Below are 20226 nucleotides of genomic sequence, written 5' to 3'. Positions count from 1 at the left end.
ATTGTATGTATACTAAAAGTATCAATTTATGTGTTTATGATTTAAGATTCTATATATGTACAGAAAATAAAGTTTAAAAACTTTAACCTTCTTTCCTTAATTTGAATGGCTATTGGTCGTTTGCAGGGACGTAGCTAGCTCAAAAAAGTTACGAATCTACAAAAATTAAAACGTCTGAAATTACGGAAGATAACGTCCTAGCGGAAACACTGCAACTTAGGCTACCTCTAATGTTATTGAATTTAATCTGAAACTATGCAGTTATGTTAATACATCAAAAATGGAGTGTTGAAGTACGAGTGATGAATGTATACAAGACAATTTATTTTGCTTCACAGCCCCTATGAATCTTTATGTCAAGCCACTTATATAACCAATAAAACATTCATTAAAATCAAAATTCAAAAATAAAATCATACAATATAACTCAAAAACATTTAAAAATTGAACATTTAACGTAGTCAATAGTAACAACAAGTTATGCAAATTTTTGTAACAGAAAATTGTATTACTTAGATTTTTGAAGCTACAGCTTCCATAAGCATCAATTTTGCAATGCATTTTTTTGACAAAATAAAGCTTTAACGCGCTAAATTTTACAATTTGGATGTATTTAATTCGTTTAATTTTTACGACACTAAAAGTGCTAGAGAATACATACATGTCGGAATTATCTCTCACGAGTGCATAACTAAGTTTAAATGAATACTTTAGCTAAGAAAGCAGAGTCAGTTTTTTTCGCATATAAGTATACGTTTCTGTAGATTTGCAGAAACGTACCAAGCCACGTGCCTGGTCGTTTGTATTTATTTTTAGTTATTTTATTAGTTTTGCAGCCTATTTTTACTATATAAAATTAGTCAAAGTTTCAAAACAGATAAAAGCATGTTTTTATATACTAAACTATTTAAGTTAAAATGGTAATCATAATTTTTCTACCCATTTACATAAAATAAAGTTTTATTTATACAACACAGGGTTAGAATAAACTATATTTTTTCATTAGATGTTATAAAATGGAAAATGTTGTGAGTCAGATGGTATATTTGTAGATAAATTTTATACTTTTTTTGCTACAGTTGCTATTTATAAATTATATTAGTATAAATCTTATAACTAGGTAAAAAGGAGAAACAATCTAACCCTGAAATGTTTGAAAAATCATCTAATTGTTGTAACTATCTAACTTCTTATACAGGAATAAAGATAACGGTGTTCTTAAACTTATGATAAAATATATCTAAGTTTAATGTCTGTACATCGGTCTAAAAACAAATTAAATTGAACGAAAGCGAACTTCATTTTAATCATCGATGTAGTTTAAAACTAAAAAATAAGCATATACATATGAAAGCGTAATGACGTAACGACATCATTTAAGCAAACTATCAAGTAAAATTTACTATTTAAATTGGAATAGTTTTATTAGCTTCGTTTACGCTTACTTACTATATTGTTATTTACTATTAAACGTAGCTATATATAAGATAAACAAATTGAATTGACGTAGACATAATAATTTGTTCTTTTATCACATAAATTAAGTAATTAGATAATCATAATTTACAATCTAAAAAAAATAATAAACCTTATACTCTCTACTTAGTTTAAGTCTTAAAATATTTTTTTCAAGTTTTAAAGTTGTGGTGTCGTAAGAAAAATATTACCGTAAACTTATAACATGAAATATTCTATATATTCAGCGATTGTTTTCAGTGATTAACAGTTTATACCGATTAAACTAATATTGAAAAAATGGCACATTGGATTTGATCGGTTTATTTTTATCATTAAATAAAAAATAATTGTTATTTAATTGTTTACAATTTTCTTTGTAACATTAAAAAGTGGTTTTCGAATGTCAAATTGTAATGACGCAAACATAAATTTACACTAAGAGCTTTATGTAAATATTTTTACTAAAACAGTAACATGGAGAGAAATAGAATTAGTTCTTGCTATTTGTGCTACGTAAAGCAACTTACTTAATCTAGACTTTGATTTTCAAGTTAAAACTTGCTATACCTTAATTATAATAACAAACACTTTTTTCTAAAAAGTATAATCAACATATTAAGTAGTATTCACTAGATACTAAACTAATAAAGTAAGTAATAAGAAAAGAACAAATTAAGAAAAATTGTGAATGACAGAAAGTTGAAAATTGAACATTATTTTTATATTATATATTAAAGTAAGTAAAATAAAAGAAGTTTAGTAACATTTCGAAACTAATCCCATATTTAAGCCATGGTTTTAAATGATGGTTTTAAGTTAAGCCTTTGCAACACTAATGCTCAACAAATAAAGTTTAAAGTAGAAATTTTTAAGTAATCATCTAACTGTTCTAACTATCGAATCTGTTTATACATAAATATAGACAATGTGTACCTACTTTTTCTTAAAAGTAGTAAAAGTAGTTTTTATGTCTGTCCATCTGTCTATAAAAAGATATAGTTCTAAACACAACACAAAGTTATCTGACCCAACGATGCTGTATACAACGTGAAAAACTGATTTTATATTTTAATAAGCGCGACGACGTAGCTACATCATTTTAGCAATTTTTTTTGTAAAAGTTTTCGATAAAAATCGTGACAGCATGTAAGTACTAGGTCATTCTCAAAAACTTGTATTTGTACTGGATAAAGCAGTTTAACCAAAATGGTTGATTAAAACTTTATTTGAATTTGTTAAAATGAAAATATTTAAGATTCTTTATAAATTAATTTTTTTTTTAAATTATTTATTATCCCAAATTTAAAGTTATAAACAAAATTGTCACCCAAAAAGGTTAAATAATCACCTCACTGTTTTAACTAATTGACTTTTTTATACAGGAATATAGACAATGGGAACTTAAATGTCTCTTATACTGATGGTGTAAGTAAGTTCAATGTCTTTCCACTCGCCTATAAAACACGATAATATTAAACAAAAAGCAAATTTTATTTAAATCGTAAGAGTAAGTTTTATAATCAAAAATAGTAACCTCATCATTTAAGGTAATACTTAATCGAGTCGTTTAATTTCAACTCTACATATAGTATTTTAGTTTTTACTATGCTCTATAAAATGTATCTTTTATAGTCTTAAATTACAAGTAGTAAAATGTTTATTTACTTATCATAGTTTTTGTTAGGTTATGCGATAAAATAAATTGAAACACTAAACACCTTAGATAATCTTTTTTTTAATTATACTTGTTTAATATTTTAATATTAAGTAACAATATTCGTTAAAATATTTTAGTTTTTAAATTATTAAATTACGATTGTAAGATTTTATATTTATATTCAGATTAAATTTAGAACTTTCACATACTTTAATTTTAATCGATCATTATCTTAAGCTCTTTACCAAATAAAATGAGTAATTTTTTCAAAGGCAACAGAATTAGTTTTAAATTAACTTATAATTTTAGAAAACTTTCTAAAAGTAAAAAAGTTTGAATTTAAAAGAAATTAAACTTATCTAAGTCTTTGTAAATCCTCAATACTTTCAGCTTAGTAAGCAAACTTTTAAATTTTTATTCGAAAAGGTAAGTACTATTTTTGCTAATAATGCAGTTTATCGCTTTTATTCAATTTTATAAAACAAAATACCAGCTATGCCTTGTTAGGTCTAACTTTTTGCTATCCTTTTTCAAAGTAGTAATTTTTTTTAATTTTAAAAAGAAGACTTTTACATTTTGAAACGGTTCAATTTTAAGTAAACTTTTGAACAACTACTAAAGTTTAATAAGCTATCACATAGCTGATTTGTCATGAATAGTCAAACATTAACTTTTTTTCCAAATTGCTTGAATAAATTAATCTGTGTCAAGTTCAATAGCAGTTAATACCGGTACAATAGAAATGTTCACATTTTTACAAATATTTTCTTTAAACCACATTTTAGTGGTACAAATACAATTAAACCAAGTTGGAAGTAATTACTAAACTATTAAAAACATAATAGAAAGCTTTTAGTCAAATATCGTGATTCTTTATTGAAACGTCACTAGAGAGCTTTGTTAGACTATAATTTTTTTATATAATTATAAAATATTAACTAAATCTAAGTACATCTATACAACAAGTAATAAAATTTTCATACAACTCGTTAATAAAATTTTAAAATTATTTTTGAATATTAAAAAAGAAAGAAAATCTAGTTAAACTATGAATAGTTATTAAATTCAAGTTAAATTGTTTTGTGTAGTCTATTACTTTTATTAAGAATTATGAAAAAAAAAATAGTTGGTTTTTAGTGATCTACCAGATCTACTATTTAAGATCCGGCCGGGTTCGTTTCTAACGTAAGATACGGCCAGTTCCGATTTCGGATTTAATTTTTCAAATGAAGATCCGGCCGGATCCCGTTTTAGATTCTAAAAGTTTTAAGTTTTATGTAGTTTTATCAGAAAAAAAACTTAAAAAATTCAACTATTATAACAGCACTAGTTAGTAAAAGTTGTAACAACAAATTTATTTAAGGAAAACAAAAAGTTTTTCTCAAAATGTTTTGTTTGGACATTTGGAAAAAAAAAGTTGTAAAAAAATAAATAATTTTACTAGATTTCAGTTTAATTGTTAAATTTCAAGTTACTTATACCAATAATTTTTAATTTTGTACTTGTATGACGTAAACGAAAATTATATAAAGTGTTACAAAGCTTTGAAAAATTTTGAAAAAACTTTTTTTGATAGGCTTAACAAAAGACTTACACTAGCAATAAATTCTTTAATAAATGTTTACATACAAAAAAGTTGTTAATTTAGTAATTTACTCATATCAACGCCGTTAAATTTTTCAAGTTTTGTTGAAAAGTAAAAGTTTATCGCCGGATTTTAAAATCAATCTATTCCGCTTTTCTTCGTAAAAGTTACCAGTTTTTGAACTAACTTTTCATAACAAACAGAATATAGTTGTGCTTAATAATATCTTTCTGCAAACTTAGCAAGTTAAGTGTATTTGTTCCTTGTTTAAATTCTACCAGACAAGACTCCAGCTTCTTTAACTTCTTAAGCAAATAAATTTTCTTCAGGCAAAAAATACTTAGTTTTGTCTTTAATTTCCTTATAAACTAAATCTTGTTGCTCGCTAACATCAGTTTTTGCACTTATTTTCGATTAAAATGTACAAAAGAACGGCAATTTTATTTTCGAACATCATCAGTAGATATTTGTGCTAAGAGGTTTATAAGGCGGTACTAGAGGAAATTCATCAATATGACCATTACTTGTGATTTCAGTAGATTAACAACCTTCTGTTTAAAGTTAGCAAGGAAAACGTCAAGTCGATACCTAAATCAAAAGCTGTTGCAAATAAAAAAGAATCTTTTTCATGAAGATTTATTCTTTTGCTTTCATTAATAGTATAAAATGTTCTTACTAAAAATGATGTCTGCTAAGGTTGCAATGATTGTAGAAATAATCTGATTTAGACCTAGTGGACTATCAGCTTAATGGTTAACAAACTCTTTTAGTACTGATGCATGCGGGATTATGCTTTAAAACAATGAGTTGTTTTCTTCTGCCTTACTATGCACTCTTTTAGCACTTCAGCCTTACTAAATAAAAATTTTCGAGCAGTTTGTTAAGAAGGCTAACAAGATTCCGTTAATCATAAATGAGAACATTTTTGGGTTTAAATTTTTATTAGCCACATAGTTCTTGACACTTGTTTAAAAATTTTCTAATTTTTTTAGCATTAGGTAGCTTGAGTTCAACCTTGTTTCAACATTTGCAAATGTAACAAGCTTTTTTGCATTGACACTGACGAACCTTAATTAACCTTTAATTAACGCATTTAAAAAAATAAAAAGTTTTGTTACTTTTTAAATAATTAAACTTGACTAGAACGAAGTAAGTTATACAAAATATGGTTATTCTATCTTAAATTAATTAAACAAGGTTTAAAAACAGTTTATCAAGTTAATGTTTAATTTTCTAAGTCTTTAATAACCTAGGTGATTTCAAATTTAGTTACTATCTTAATTAAATCTTTATTAGTTTTAACCTAATAACACGAGTTTAACTATTTTTTTTACTCAGAAATTTGAATCGTTGTAAATTTTTACATGATAATTATTTAGTGGTAATAATAGAAATACTGCATATTTATCTTTAATTATTTTTAAGAACAAATGAATAGTGTTTTAAAATATGCGATTTAAGTATCTCTAAGTTAATTTCACTGGCTGTTAAGCTGTTTTACTTCAATACAAAAAAGTCTAATTTATAATTGCTTGTTTTTTAATTATAAAACCGCTTATTCGTAGGTACAAACACTTTAAACAAAATAGAAGATGGTCACGTAATTGTTCTGAGTTAGTATATGTATGGTGAATTTGTTTATTGAGCTGAGTAGAGTTTACTTTGTTGAAAATTAACTAAAATTTTGTATAAGTTGCAACAAAGGTTAAATAAAAAATAAATAATCTAGACTTATAGAGCTAGAGCTTACTAAATGTATTTTATAGAATAAACATTTTTATACAATTAAAGTATGTTGAAAGAAATGTAAGGCAGTAAAAGTAATTAAAAAGTTAGTTTTTATAAAAACTCTAACACTTTTACTAAAGCTTGCCGCAACAAATAAAAAGTACTATTGAAAACCATTATCATTAGAAATAAAATTTTAAATTAGATAATAAAAGAATGAATATTATGAAGAAGTGATTTTATCTTTCAGATTTGCATAAACTGCAATGAGCATACAAACTTAGAAACACTAAAAGATAAATTACATCTAATCTGGCTACATTAACTAGCAAAACTAAGTTATATGTATTACAAGGTTTAGCTTTTACTTAACGTTTGTTCTAGTTTTTTTTTGACTAATATTACATAAGCGTATTACAAGTATTTTATAGTCACCTAAGTGCCATAATCGTTTAAGATTCATATTTGGATTCAGATAGATACTGATAAAAATTTACATCCGGCCAAGTCTTTTTAGAATCCGTGATGTCTACTATAAACATTTTCGTTTTAGTAAACAATAAAAAGAAAAATATTATTTTAAAATTGATTATTTTAGTAAAAGTATTTTAGGCAATAAAAAATATAATTAGTTTCACTTTTATTAAAAAATAATTGAATTGTAAAATATAGCTAAAAATACAGAAGTTTAATATAAATATCAACAAAATTAAATGTAATTATTCTTTATTCAATAGTTAAAGTAGTTTATTCAGTTTTAAAACATTTTTTTTTTAATGAAACAGTCTTTATTTGTTGATCAATTTTATACATGAACGTTCTATTATAAAAAAGACAGGCACATCTTTACGAAAAACTATACTTGTTTAATTGTTTATATTGTTAATTGTGTTGCAATTGAGTATACATTTAGGATTAAGATAAGGATTTAATTAGTATATTGCTACACCTTTTTATAGAAATATTAACTTAAAAATTAAAGCACTAAAAATAACTATAATTAAAAATGTTATATTTTTGGCGAAAATACTCAGAGCTATCGTGGTTATCAGTTATATAAGTAGAATAAATTAAAAACATAAGTATTCAATTACTATAAACAATTTAAACTGCTTTACACAGTACAAATACTTGTTGTACGAAATTTTGCGCACAATATAAGTTCTAACCTAAATAAAATTTAGACTTACAAATATTTTTACGCGAATTCAATTCCTACGTAGTAAAAATTTTACGCATAAAAAAAATTTATGTTTCATAAAGAAATTTTACACAATTTCTTAAAAAAAATTCTCAAATGACAATTCATCGGATCTAGAACTTTTAACTTCTTTATTTTTGCTAAATATATTTAATTTTAATTTTAAATGGTTTTTATACCTTAAAGTGTGACGACTATAAATCATTTAAATTAAATTTTTTTTTTTGTTTTATACTTTTTAGAAGTAGTTTTGTTCAGACAATACAAATATTAATAGTATGATTTTTCATGTAGTATAAATTCGTATAACAATAAAGAAATAACTTTTTAAAATTTTATGTTTGACTTAATTTTTTGCTGAATGAAAATACTTTTTAGGAAAACTCAATTAAGAAAAATCATTTATTTATCATTTCGTTATCATTTGTACTAACGTTAAAAGATTTCTAAAACAGTTTGGAATTTTATATTTTTGTATACAAAATAAGTTCTAATTGTTGTCTACATTTTTTCAAGATCGCAAGAATTGTTGTTGATGAACATACGGTTTAGTTTAGATGTAAAGCTGTTGTTATGGTGGTAAAGTAGCACATCTATTTCAACAATGATCAAACAATTAAGTATTTACACGACACTACTTCTCATCGTATGTCCATTAAATTATGAAAACAAAAGAAAGTAAGTTATTTCATTTCTATATTTAAGTAGGTTTCTACGATAGTTTTGCAATTGCTCGGAATCGGTTCTACTTTTTAATTTAAAACAACGAGGTGTTAAATATTTTTGCAAAAATAAAAGTAGCAGCAAAATAATCTTTGTATATAATATTCCAAAAATATTATTACAACATCGTATTTTTTGAACTAGATAAATTTTATTTACTTTATTTGTTCATATTTACCTCGTTTAAAGAAAACTGTCATGTAAACAAAATAATCCGCTTTTGATACAATATAACTAAAAAGTAGTTTAGATTAGACAATTATACCTTTGTACAATAGAAAACTATTCGATATGGTTGGTGTTTAGTAGATAAGAAAAGTGAATAACAATCATATTGGTTAAAATCAATGTTTTAATAAAGTAACTTAAAAATATCAAACTTTGTAGTTTTTTCACATATAATTAAGTAAAAAATGTTAATTAAATTTATGCTTTTTATTCTATAAATTATACTTAATGATTTTTATTGATATACCTAGTATATTTATTTCTAAAGAAAAGACATAAACTAATAAAATTATTAACATTAAACATACTTATTATTTGAACGTTTCTATAAAAAGCAAAACAAATAAATTTTCTTTTGACGTAAAAATTTCTGTTCTGCGATTTTCTAAACAATTTTCTGTATAAATTAATAAGAAATTTATTAATTTTAGTGCTTTTGTTCTGCAGTTGCAGTTAAAACTTACACATTCCTTCGTCAACATCAACTTTTTTTAAAAATTAATTTTAATAGTTTTACTCTAAATATTTATTAAATAAATTAGTTAACGTTAGATCATAGCTCTTAAATAATTTTCTATATTGTATACTTATTAATCAAATAAATTACTATTTTACTACAAATGTTTGGTTACTGAACATAAATTTTTATTTTTACCAAAAAAAGTAAGAATTAACAATAGTTTTTTAAATGCTTTGATGATTAGAAACTTATACGTAAGAACATAGTTTTATCAAAAGTAATAAATAATTTTGTCATTAGTTGTTTTATATTAGTTATAGTAATAATTCTTTTGAAATATTAAAATATTTTGTTAGATATGATTTGATTAAATTCTAACCTAGTAACTAATAGATTAATAATATTCAAAAGAAAAAAGGAATAAGTTATATATATTATTAATAAAATTTTTATAAAAAAGATATACTAGAGTTAAATAAATTTAAGTATAAAACTAAACAAAAAGTATGACGTAAAAACAGCATATGAAATTGTATGTGAAAAAATGTTACATAAATTGTTACAAAATTTTAATTTAAGATTGAACATGAATAATCAAAATTTTCACCTTTTTACGAGTGGTTTAAAAAAACTTAGTAAAGCACTTAACTTAAACTAAAACGTAGTTTGTTTTTACAAACTCTTTAAGACTTCAAGCATAGTTTTATCTTTTAATTGTATTAACGATGTAAAGTTTAAAAGGAACCTGACTTGACTTAACGGTTTTAAAGTTAACTTATGCTGAATTATATATACAACAATTCTAAATGAAAATAAAATAGTTTTAATTGGTTTAACCAAGTTACTAGAAATCAGTACTAATCAAGTCTTATTGTTAACAATAAATATTAGTTTAAAAAATTGTTGAAATGTTATTACTACAATATTTATTACTTTAGAAGACAGTGACAATACATTTATGAAACTTGAATTTTACAAACATAAGTAAAAATATAAAAACTTTTTTAAATTTGGAACAACAAATTAGGTCATTTTCAAAAAAAATTACAAAACGTTTAATAAAATTAGTATGATCAGAGTTAAAAACGACAATAGTTATTCAAAAGTTTTTATCACATAATTATTTGTTTAAAAATTAATGAATAATAAATATAACTAAATGAAAACTAAAGTTTGTTTTTTCGAACCATTTTTAAATTGATTTCAAGCATATAAACAAAATATTAGTTCACGTTTATTGATGGAAGATTTTTGAAATATCTTAAATTATAATTATTAAATACTTATAATTATATACTGATCTTTTAAAATAACAGTTACAGTAAAAGCTAGTTTATTTGCATAAAACACAAAAGTTATTTATTCTATTTTATAGTTTACAACATAAATGTTTAGTTTTATGTCTAAAATTTGTGATGACGTAACGACATAATTTTAGCAAAATTACTAATAAGATTTAACCCAATACAATTTAATTTTTTAAATGCAATTTATATTGAATTATTAAACAGAAGTTTACTGGAAACTACAGACTTTTTTAAAACAATTACAATGATGTTTTTTAGCTAATTTTTAAAGTTATAGTTGAAATATATTAATTAACTAGTTTTAGACAAAATGTTGACTAGTTAATTACATTTGTAAAACAATATATTTTTTTTGTCTGTTTAAAAAAAAATATATTATCTGCTTAAAAATCGCTTTTTTCCCAAATAACGTTTTCTAATCTTTAACAAAAAGTTTTAAAAATATTTTAAAACGCTTATTTCTCCTAAAAAGAGCTATTTTTTGTACAAAAAAATCATCTACTAACTAAACATAAGTAATCTACTTTTTTGAAAGGTAACAAATATATATTTGCAAGCAGTTGTTTAATGATAATAATAAAAAACTGAAACCAATCTTATTTTACAACTAAAATTTTATGTTTCAAGTTTACAACATAGTTGATTTGAGTAAGCACATAGTTATATAAAAGTTTGTCAAAGTAAGCACTGATCTTTATTTATTAATAAATATTTAATTCATAGTCTATTATGTATATACTTTTTTGGTTATTTATTTGTACAAAACAATAAAAAACCTCTGTTTTTATTCATAAATTTAACTGAAAAATATTTAATTTAAAATATATTTTTTCTAATCGGGTCTCATTTACATGTTCGCGGGCCGAATTTTTTTTGCAAATCCATTTAAAAAATACTTGCTCGCGGGCCTCAGTTCGCCGACCCCTTCTCAAGTCTACATAGACGATGGTATGTTAGATCTTAAACTGTTCTTGCTTTGTCATTATCAAAACTAAACAAAGCAGTTTATGGATATTAATTGAATTAATATAATATTAATACAAGTATTTAATGTGCAGTAAAAACTGACAATATAGTTCAGTTTCGTTTTGGTTATCAACAAAATTTAAAGGTTAATTTTCATTGAAATAAGTTTTTCAATTAGATTGCATTAAAGTAAGTACATTTAAAGATTTTTTATGAAATACAAAAATAAAAAAACAAGCCTGTAAATTATGTAAATACTCAATGTAAGTATAAATTATACTTAGTGTTGTTTACAGTTTATATTTTTTAACAAAGGTATTTTAATTTATTTTAACAAAAGTTTCAATGTTCTAAACAAACTGTTATGTAGTTAAACAATTTTGAATATTTGAATTGAATTCTAAATATGCTAGTACAATAGATCGTTTAAATCTGTTTCATTAATATTTTTTTATCATAATTTATATAAACTATATGTACTATTGTATTTAATACATCTTAATTCTTTAAAAATTATCAAATATGTTTTGAAATAAGTACAAACTATTCGATTCTTTATAAAAAGATATAATTAATTTTTTTTTGAGAGGAAAACTTAATAAAATAATCTATCTATACCTCACTATATACATTAAACTTTTTTATCGTTCATAACAGTTTGTTATTTAAATACTTTAAGTTTATGGGACAAAATAGTTATAACGAATAAAAACAAATTTGAATATATAATTTCGGACTTGTAATTCATCAATAATTAACCAAGTAAAAAAAAAATATCCAAATTATGGAGACTGCAATGTTTCAAAAAAGATTACAACTTTAGGTCACCAAGAAATTTTAGACTGTACTTACATTTTTTTAGATATTAAGTTGAGCAGTTTGACAAAAAATAGTTTTCAATTAATGCTTTGAATACTTTTAATAATATTTATTAAACAACTCATTATTTAATCGAGAAAAAATGTCATTTTTAACTCGTCTATTGGTTATAAATGTCATTGATGTGGTAGATTAACAAAATTAGGTTTTTACAACAATAGATTCAAAACGAAATATTGTGCATGAGGATAATATACAAAAGAATATTATAACTAAGTTCAAACGAAACAAAGGCTAAATGATGTTTTCATTACTACACATTAAATAAAATATAAATTTAACGTGTTCTTAAAGTTTAACTCTTGATGTTCAGTCTTGTAAAAATCTGATATATAACGTTTTGTACAACTTGTTTAATATTTACCATTGCAAGCCAGTCACTTTACTCGCGGGATTGGTTGCATTGAAACTTAAAAAACCGTTTTCACTCTGAAGACTAGATCTGGCCCGCGGGCCGTACGTTACCCACCCCTACTCAAAAACATGAAAAGTAGGGGAAAATCATCGAGAAGTTGGTTAAAATTAGCATAGAAATAAACGTACCAATAGTCAATCATACATTTAATATTACTAAAAACTTTTTTTTTATTCTCCTGCTCATACAGGTATATAGATACTTTATGCTTTACTCTTCACGCAATTCGTAAAACTTTGTTAGAATATATTTTAAAAGTAATTAATTTATGTTTATTGTCATATACTCTTTGAAATTTTATTTTAAAGAAAATCTAAAATGTTATAAATATAAAATTTTTTGAGAACTAATTATTAAACATAAAAAACTGTGAAAATATTATATTTATACACTTTTTTTTTATAACAAAGCTTATTGCTCATAGCTTAAAACAAAATCCATTAAACTCGTTGAGTAATAATAATGTTCAAAGTCGACGTTAGAAAGGAAGTTTTAGATATTATGTTATTAAAAAAATGTAAGTATCGTAATCAAAAACAATTTAAAACAGTTTTATATAAACCTTTTCAAAATATTCTTGTTACATTTAGAAAAAGTGTAGTGCTAGATACGCCGATGTATATACTGCTATTTGGTATTACAATACATTTATAATACAAAAAAAAACAAAAGATTGATTTTGTTACCTTTTTAGTTACAAATCATTAAACAATGATTAAGATCATTTTTGTTGAAGTTTAAAGGAAACTAGGGTTACACTAAAAATATTTATAACTTTATTATAAAATGACTGTTTGATAATGTTCTATTTAATTTTTTTAATTATTTTTTAACAGCTTTACACATTAAAAACATCCAAACAAAAGTTAATATGATTTAAAATTGTTAAAGGATATTTGGAAAATGCTTTCAATTTCTTAAAGAAACTTTTTGTTTTTTATCAATAGTTTTTTATTAAAAACTTATGTCGTAAAATTAAGTTTAAATCAAAATTGTTAAAAGTTTTAATGTTAAAACTCCGTAAATATCATAAGTTTGAAATCATCATTTTAGAATCACTTAAAATTTCATAGAACAAAATGGTTCTTTCTAATCATAGTCAACTTAAAACATTCATATCATACTTTTAATTCATACTTAATAAATACTTTTATTATCGTTTATTCGGAAGTGAAAAATATAAGCCTTATAAAGTAATGTTAATGTTTATTTAGTTTTATAGATTTAAAATGATTCGTATTGATTTTGTTAAAATTGCTAAGTAAAAAAAAAAATTACAAATAGAAAATAGTTAATTTTCAATACGAGTAATTTTTAAAAGTTCCATAATTATTATAAAATTCGCTAACGTTTGAAAGTAAACAATATTTTTTCAATGTTGCTTACAGTAAACTTAAAATATTTTACTATGATAAATCTTTTTTCTAGCGTATTATAAATTATTTTTTAAATATACTTTGATTACAAACTAAATATAAAGTTTTGGTTTTAAATTACTTGTGATATTTTTTTTTTATTATTTACTTTGTAAATGAATTATTTTTTTCGAAAAACTAAACTAAAAAATTTGAAAAAATATGGAATGTATGACAAAATACTGTTCACAACTTTTAAGTTGTAATCATCTTTATAAAGACAATTCAGCTTGTCCGAAAAAATTTGAGAACAATTTTGCTTGAAAAAATAATAGATTTAAAAGTTTAAGTAAAATCTTTAAAAAAAAACTATATTATTAAAAATTTTATTGAGCTAACTTGGTATAAATTATCTTTACACGTTAATACTTTTTATGACGTTAGCACATTTATACCGGATACTTTTGATAAAAACATTTCTTTTAAATATTAGTATAATCCTGTGATTTCATCGTCATTTTCTTTTCGATATTTGTACAACAACAACCGTGGAAGTAAAAAAATACTTTTTAGCAGATTAGAAAAATTATTACTAAGCAGTTTTGTTCCGAAACATGTTTTTTCACTAAACTTCAAATTCTAAGCTTTTTCTAAAAACATCTTTATTAAGATAATTTAGCTGTCTACTTATTCGAAGCCATCTGCAAACAATTTTGCTTAATTAATTACTGGACTTGAAGTTTTTAAATATCTAAAAAAAGTATGATCTTATATACTTATTGAAATAGTATAAAAAACAATGTAACTTGATTTAAATTGTCTTTACACGTGAAAACTTCTTATGACCATTTATACTATTGCAACTTTTGATGAAAAAATTAATACTAAATATCAGTCAACTTTCATGTTTGTATATACATTTACTTGCGTACTTTTTGCTTTAAAGGTTGCAATCAAAGTTCTCGACTTAAAAAGGAGAATGATTCAATGATAAATTTTTAAAATTTTATTACAATACAATGTTTTTTATTGTTTTATTGTTTTTTATTTCTTTGTTAGTTATCTAAAGATTTCACAAGGCCACTAAATGTTAGTAGAATTATTTTTTTTTTTGTTTGTTTATTTCAAGTTTAGCCTAATGTCTTCCTACTTGTTATCACATAAATTTTTACAGATTTTAAACAACTGAAGATCTCGTTGTTTTTAAACGAGTGAAACATTGTATTGTAATAAAATTTTAAAAATTTATCATTGTATACATTTACTTCACGATTATTTGTATCACAACAACCGTGGTAGAAAAAAATTACTTCTTAGCTGGTTTTAGAATTAGTTTGAATAAATAGTTTTGTTCAAACACATCTATATCAGTTGTAGCATATACTTACAAAGAATTAAAGTTTTGATTAATAGTAAAATTACTTATGTTGTTCCTGTGTACTAATATAAAACAATAATTTCATACAAAGTTATTTTATCTATTTTATATCAGCATAAATAATTTTAAAAAATAGCAGGATTATAGTTTTCATGATGAAGATGTTGAAAAAAGAGCTAAAATGACTCAAGTTTTAACTTTACTAAATATTTTGAGTTCAAACTTCTAAAAGGTTAAAAAAAAAATATGCTAAACATTTGTGTTTAATCTTAACAGATTATTACTAGTTTTTTAAGATTTTAATCATTGCATTTGTTAAGTTTACTATGACTTTGTTGACTTATATCTGTTTACTTCTGTTCTCTGAATTTCGATACTTGAATTTATGACCACCATCAACATATTTTATTATTTTTATGCTCAACAGAATTACAATAATAATTACGGGACTACCACTAACTAAAATATTAATAAATAATTTAAAAACTTAATTTCAAAAAGTTATAAAAAAATTAAGAAAATAAGTTTATATAAAGTAAATGAAATATCTAGTAACAGCAGCCTATTAGGTACGATTTAAGAAAATAATGGTTTTGTTTAATGGTATTTTAAAGTTTAATGTTTGCATATTATTTGCATAGATTTATAAAGACTACTTAGTTAATGTTTTTATTTTTTAAACTACTTAGCACTTGTATTTTCATTTTATATGTATACTAAATACAAATAAATGACTTCAGTAATGTTTTTCGGTCACAATTTTTTTTAATTTATATATCCTTGAAACAGATTAGATCAAATGAACATTTTTGTTAGTTTTATATTAAAACTGTTTGGCATAACTTCATCTTTATAAATAATACCTAAAAATCTTAACTTTATGCTGTTTGTGAAATTTTAGTCTTTTTAATTTCTTGTGTTTTAGTGTTGAACAAACCCATCAAAAATCAAGTTTTTTTAATAAATTATCTTTTAATTTGGTTAGAAGATACTGTTTAATGTAATCAATATGATAAAGTTAAACAGTATATATTGTAGTTAAGAAAAAAAAAATAATTAACTATTTTAAATACATGTAAATTATATCCTGTCTAAGTCATAACAACATAATAAAGAAATTTTGCAACAGAAACAGTATTATTTTCATATATCATTAAGGCTTAATTTAAATAAGTAACGTCTATAGTATCTACAGTTTCGTATGATAAAAAACTCTTTTAAAACAGTATCAACATTTCGTTTAATAATAAATAACTATAAATTTCAAAGACAAGGTGTAAGTTTAATTGCTGTTAGTGTTGCTGTAAGTCATAAAACATAGTTTTAATAGAATTATAAAAAATATGATACAAAAAGGTATAAAAAAACTAATTATATTCAAATAAGCAAAAAAATGAAAAAAAAGATAGTAAAATTGTTTATATGAAACAGGTTACGCTCTGGATATTTTTTGTAATTATTGTTATTCCAAAGTTGTTGATAGATTACAGAAGTTTTATATAATTTTATAATTTACTTTAAAATTAAAACTCCGTACTTGGCGATTGTCTTTTAAATAATTAATTTAACTTTAAATTTTACGTTTTTTCAAACTGCTTTGCACAGTACAAACATCCTTGCTATAAAATCAAACATGTCTTTAAATTGTAACCCAATAAGAACGAAGCATCACAAATAATTTTGAAAATATTTAACGATTATGTCTTTTAGAGTTTAAGCTTAAATATTTGTTTGTCAGTTTTTTACTGTATACGATTTCAAATTAAAAATTATGTTCTCAAATAAATGATATTAATAAATATTTGTTATACCTACATAATAAATAAATGCAAAAATCATAGCAGAGGGCTTTATATAAATTTAATAAAAAATACTTTGAAATAAAAACACTTATCATTTGGAAGGTCAAAACATTTACAGTAATTTTTAATCATGCTCGAAATCAAAACCATTTCTAAACAAAACCTCTATAGTATCTTTATATATTACTTAGTGTAAAAATTTAATATAAAACTATAACTATTTAAGTTTTATTGTTCTAAATATTATATGTATATTTGTGACGAAATAGTAAACAAGGACATTTTTTTTTAAATTAATTAACTAGTTTTAACCGAAAATACAGCATATTTACAACAGATATAAATTACCTAAATGAACCACGATTACCATAAAAAACTTGAAAAAACACTACTTACAAATATATCAAAAATGTTGTAAATAGTGGTATTCAGCATGTAAACATAATGTATAAAGTTAAAACTGCATTTTGCAGTACAATTTTTGAACGGGAACAGTTTGAATTATAAAGCTAGTGGTCATCACTCAAACTTTGATTATATTTTAAAACTAATACTTTTTTATTAGTTATTTATTAAAAATACAAATTATTAGACAGACTAACAGTTTCTAAATAATAATGTATAATTGTAAAACTAAAAAACTGATAGAAAAATTTTAACATTGTTTTTGTTTATATTTTAAGATTTTATTTAGTAAATAGATTATTGACTTAAACCATTATAGTTTAAAATATTTCATATGAGTGAAATTAACGGGATTCTAAAGCTATTAAACCTATTTGTTTAAAGTTTAACGAAATAAAAATACACCTATAACAAGAGTATTAAGAGTAATTACTATAACAATTTACTAATATTTATAACAAAAGAATATCAGTCATTCTGGTGGATAGAACATTTTAAATTAGAGAGCTTATTCAAGAAAATACTACATATGTTACAATAGTTTTTATTAACTATTTTTAACCAGTAATTAATAAAACTAAATTACTTTCTTTTTAATTATATAATTTTCAGCGATTTTTAGAACAGTTGATTTTAGCTTTTTGTAAAGTTTTAAATTTAAAGCATGGTATAATTGGTGAACAAAAAAACAGTTTTAAGTTTACAAATAAGTAATAGATTTTATTAAGCGAGACATAAGAAACATTTGTCGCACATAGTAGCTTATTTAAAAATGTTCGAAGTCAATAAAGTATTAATAGCTTAAACATTTTAAAAAGACCTTTTTAATAAATAGTTTTAAAAATAAGCTTATTAAACTTTTAAAAGCTTTTATTTAGTGATTTACTAGATTTAAAAAAAATTTGAAATTTTTGGAAAACTTTGCAAGTCGTAGACTTATGATGTCTTATAAATTAATATTGCATCAACATTAACGTCAAAAAAAATTGATTTTTACAGACTTATCAATATATAGTAAGCGTAATTTTTTAGATTGATTTATTTTTTTAATAAACAAAAAGTTTTTTTTTTATATAAAACTGCTTTGAATACTATGTTGAAGTGACTCTCTTATTATTTTAAACAATTTGTACATCTTAAGTTCAAAAAATTTTTATAGTTGAATGTAATATTTTTTATTTACTGTTCTATTTGTACTATCTTATAACTTTAGAGCAACAAAGTTATTTTGTTTTATAAATTATCAATTATTAATGTACTTGTCATAGTTTTCGGTAGAAAAAAGAAATGTAAAATAAAAGTAATTTAAAAAAATATGTTAATTCAATTTTGTTTAAAAAAAAAGCCTCATGACGTAAAAACTTAAATGCTGCAAATATTTAGAAAAGTTTGTATAAAGTTGATATTAATCACAACAACAACTGACAGACGTTTTTCATATGAAGCAATAATTAAAATGTTTATAATTAAAAGTTTACTCTTATACAAAAGCTTTCAAAAGATGGATTTTTTTGAAATGTTTTTTCTCAAAATTTATTTTTAATCAACTAGTTTTTAAAAATTAAATTTAAGCATTTACCTTTTATAGTTTCATTTTAGGCAAACACTTTTTAAAGTTTTATTCTAGAAAAATGCTCTTAAAAGTAAGATTTTAGGTTAGATTTTTGTATTGTTTGGTTTTAGGCATTAATCAAAAGTGTTACTGAAGTAGAACAACAGAAAAATATACATTAGTAAAAAAGACTTTTTTTTTAATTTAGTGAAATTTTCGAAAAGAACGTGACAATTGCAATAACGTATTGACAGAACTGTGGAAAAAATTTTTTAAAACTGTTGTTCAATTTTTTTACATTTTCAATAAAAATATTTTATTACATATTAACGTTTTTTATACTGCTAATTGCAATTCGAGTCATTTAGTTTAAGTTTAATTTATAAAGCACAAGACGCCTTTGAAATTATATAATAATCATCAAATTTTTTTTTTTAGTAATTATTATTAAAATATAATATTTTAGAACTATTAATAAAAAAACGTAAACTTTCTTTACATAACTCAACCTGTTTAAAGCTTCATTTTAGTTTCTACTATACCTTTTAGAGTTATAAAAAGAAGTTATTTTCGTATTAACGTAACGAGTTCAAACCGAAAATTTGTGCTAAAAAACTTGAATAAACTAGTCAAAAACTGTTTAATAGCTTAAACGCACAATAGAATATTTCATCACATACTCGTGGTTTACCATTTATTTAAAAAAGTATATTAGTCTATGTTATTCGTGAGATACAAGTTAAAGATGTTCATTTATTTTAATATTCTCGATTACTGGCATTTGAAACTCATAAACTTAAACTTTTTTGTTTGTTTTGGTTGTAGTAATTCATTTTGTTTTTTTGTATAAAAAGAGATTTATTGTTTTAAATCTGTTAGCTTGGCAATATGCTTTTTTTAATAACAACTTTTATAATTAAAAGTGTTGTAGAATTTTAAAGTATAAGTTAAATAGTTTAAATTTAGCTATGTTTGATTTAAATATTTTGTTGTAATACTAAATTACTAGTTTTTTCGAACCAAGCCTAAATTTCTACTGACTTTATTCTCCGAAAAGTTTAAAAAACCTGCAGCTTTATATTTAGTTAAGAGTATTTTACCCGCATCTCTTGATAACAAATTCGTTT

Source organism: Thalia democratica, chromosome 2 (assembly GCF_965202585.1).
Source record: "Thalia democratica chromosome 2, ktThaDemo2.hap1.1, whole genome shotgun sequence".
NCBI classification, from domain to species: domain Eukaryota; kingdom Metazoa; phylum Chordata; class Thaliacea; order Salpida; family Salpidae; genus Thalia; species Thalia democratica.
Note: the sequence above shows the minus strand (reverse complement) of the source record.